Genomic DNA, 3,562 nt, shown 5'->3' on the forward strand with positions numbered 1-3,562 from the left:
CAGGGGTTGCACCATTTTACACTCCCACCAACAGTGAATCAGGGTTCCAGTTTCTCCACAACCTCGCCAGCATTTGTTGCTTGCTGTTCTGTTATGTTTTGCTATTCTGACTGGGGTGAGATGATATCTCATAGTTGTTTTGGGGATTTTTTGTAATGAGATCCTTTCCAATATCTGTCAAATTCCCAGTAGAGAATTTGAGCATCAACCTTTAGGCTTCCAAGGGAAATCTTCATTCTTCTGCTCACCAAGTCTGAAGTTTCCAGTTCTCTGCTCCCACCCTCCTTGAGAGTTGATCATTGTGCTCCCAACCCTAAGCATGCAGGCCAGAGGCCAGGAGCCCAACTGGGGCAGGGGTCTTTGACATTAGAGCAGCCCCAGGTGCAGCAGGGGAGGAGAGGCGACCTCAGCTTAGCCAGCAGCACTCCTTGGCCTCAGCTGGGCTGTCCTCCCCTCACCAGCAAGGTCGCTGTTATCTGCTCTGCAAATGTGCTTGCAGGGCCTGGATGCCTTCCAAATACGTGGAGGGAGTTTTCACATAACCAACCACTAACACGCCTCCCACGCCTGACATTTTTGAAATGCTACAAACTCTCAAGGTAAGGGCAAAAAAGAAGGGGCACTTAGAAACTGTCCATAGTACATGGGTGTGTGTGTGTGTGTGTGTGTGTGTGTGTGTGTGTGTGTGTGTGTGTAAGGATGAGGAGACACTCTTTGCTTTGATTGATAGCCTGGATTTATAGAAGCATTTTCTTCAGAACTCTTTCCAAGCCAAGGCCAGGAAGACAGGTTAAGTGGCTCCAAATCTTGATCTCTACAGCTTGTTAGGCATTGCCACCTGCAACTTCATCTAGATCTTTAAATACAAACTATCTTTGTTCTCATGATTAACTTCTCCTTGGTTTTATCTGTTAATGGCACATCCTTTTACTGCTCACTGGTCCTCAGAACCATATAGGGGAAAGGGACTTTGTAAAGTCCATTCACTCAATGCACTGCTGTCAAATTGGTCCTAACGCCTAGAGCAGAGCTCCACTGGGTTTCCGAAGCTGTAAACTGTAAAAGAAGAGACTGCTAATCTCTCTCTCAGAGATTTAAAACATTGGGGACTCTCAGTCTTTGGGTTAGTTCTCTCCAGGGATCACATAGGGCCGTTCTACGCTGTCATATTCTGTTGCTATGAATTAGAATGGACTCTTCAGTAACAGATTTATTTGTTTCCAAAAAACTTACTGCCATCAAGTTGGAGCCAATTCATACCTGACCCTTCAATGGATTTTCAGTGACTGTAAAACACACAGGAAGAGATTGTCTGCCTTTCTCCCTTGGAGTTCCTGGTGAATTGAAACTGCCAGAAAGGGGGGGGGCAACTTTGGGGTAAACAGCCCTTAAGGACTACATCCCCAGGACCCCCCAATTTTGTTTGTCTATCCCTAAATATCTGATGCATCCAATAATGAGGAACTCACTCTGCGAGCAATTTTTCCCACATTTGTACAACTGTCTTTAAGATTTTTCTTGTTGATTATGGTACAGTATCATCCACTAAACTACCTATAATCCTAGCTTGACCTCTAAGAAAGTTAAAACTCTAAATTGAACATTGCAGAAATGAACTGAAGTTGGCTTAAGTCACATGGAGAATTGATGATAAGGGTATGGAGTGTCTTCCAGAATTCTAGAACAAGAATGTAGCTGGACCTAAGAAGGGAGAAAAGTTAGGCATTGGACAGCCCCTGGGGCTTTTACAATCTCTCCACCCTGATTTTCTGGATGAGTCTAGTCATTCTTCTTCCTTAGCAAAACAGTCTTCTGGGCTATATAGTCCAAAAGAGTATGAGGGTGGGGAAGATGGCTGTGCATAGCATCCAAGTTTAACGTTCCAAATACACAGAAAAGTGGCACACTTTCTCTACCTCTCTCTCAGTCTCTCTCTGTTTTCCAAAGTTCAGTTCCTAGAGAAAGTATTCTATTTGTCTCAGGCTGGGCCAGATGCCCATTCCTAGAGGTTCAAGATTCATGCTGCATAAAATGAATGTCAGAGGCTCACAATATGGGAGAGAGCTTAATAACAGAACCATAGTGAGAATGCCACTGTGAGAGAACCTCTGTGAGAGAATCCTTAGAAGAGAATCACTGTGAGAGAGCCACAATGAGTGATCATTCTGAGAGAGCTACTGTGAGAGAACCACTGTGAGGAAGCCACTGTGAAGGAGCCGCTGTTGAGAGAACCACAGGAAAGAGCCATAGTGAAAGAATCACTTTGAGAGAGCCACTTTCAGAGAGCCTTGATAAGAGAACCACTGTGAGAGAACAACAATGAAAGAAACACTGTGAGAGAACCTCTGTGAAAGAGCCACAGTGAGAGAACTACTCTGAGGGAATCATGGTGAAAGTGCCACTGTGAGAGAGTCACTGTGAGGGAGTCACTGTAAGAGAGCCACAGTGAGAAAACTACCATGAGAGAGCCACAGTTAGAGAATCACTCTGAAAGCACCACTTTGAGAGAACTATGATGAGAGAGCCACAGTGAGAGAATTACTTTAATAGAGCCGCTGTGATCAAATAATTGTGAGAGAACCATCGTGAGACAACTACAATGAGAGAGTCATTGTGAGAGAATCAAAGTGAGAAAAACATTTTGAGAGAATAACTGTTAAGAGGGCCAAAATGAGAGAATAACTGTGAGAGAATCCGTGTAAGAAAAACACCAGGAGAGAATCCTGTGAATCACTGTGACAGAGCCACAGTGAGAGGATCACTGCAATACAACCACAGAGAGCAAACCACAATTAACTAGGCAAAACTTAGAACAGTCTCCTATGAAATCTAAGTCTTCTTCCTGGCAGCCTTCAAATTGACCAAGTCCCAGATAATCCTTGACTCTTTTGTCAGAAATTCTTCTGTCATCTGTAACCTGATGTTACAGTTTCTTTGAAATTAAGGCTCTGACTCCAAGTGACCTTTCATTCAGTTTCTGAGGCTGCTCATTTTATTCTCACTAGGTTTCTAGTGCTGCTATGACAGAAAAAGTGCAAGTTTTAACAGACATTTCTTTTTCTCACAGTTCAGATTTGAGGCACCAACTTTATAAGAAATCTCTCTCTGACTGCTCTGACATAAAATCCTTTACTCTTTCAGCTTTTCTTCCTCAACTACTAAGTAATCTTCATGTGGTATCGATTTACCAACTATTCTTCCTAGCTTCTCTGCTTAATATGGTCTTAAAAGTGTTTGTAGTTTAAAAGTGATTGGTTTTACTTCACCGAAGACGACATTCAGATGGCTAACAAGCACATGAAGAAATGTTCAAAATCCCTAGCTCTAAGAGAGATGCAAATTAAAACAACTATGAGATATCAGCTCACTCCAGTCAAAGTAGCAAAATAGAACAGCAAGCAACAAATGCTGGCGAGGTTGTGGAGAAACTGGAACCCTTATTCACTGTTGGTGGGAGCGTAAAATGGTGCAACCACTGTGGAAAGCAGTATGGCACTTTCTCAAAAAGTTGCAAATAGAGATACCATTTGACCCAGCAATTCCACTACTGGGAATATACCCT

The sequence above is a fragment of the Elephantulus edwardii genome, unplaced genomic scaffold (genome assembly GCF_000299155.1).
Source record: "Elephantulus edwardii isolate Elephantulus edwardi_28Jun2011 unplaced genomic scaffold, EleEdw1.0 scaffold00038, whole genome shotgun sequence".
Taxonomy (NCBI): Eukaryota; Metazoa; Chordata; class Mammalia; order Macroscelidea; family Macroscelididae; genus Elephantulus; species Elephantulus edwardii.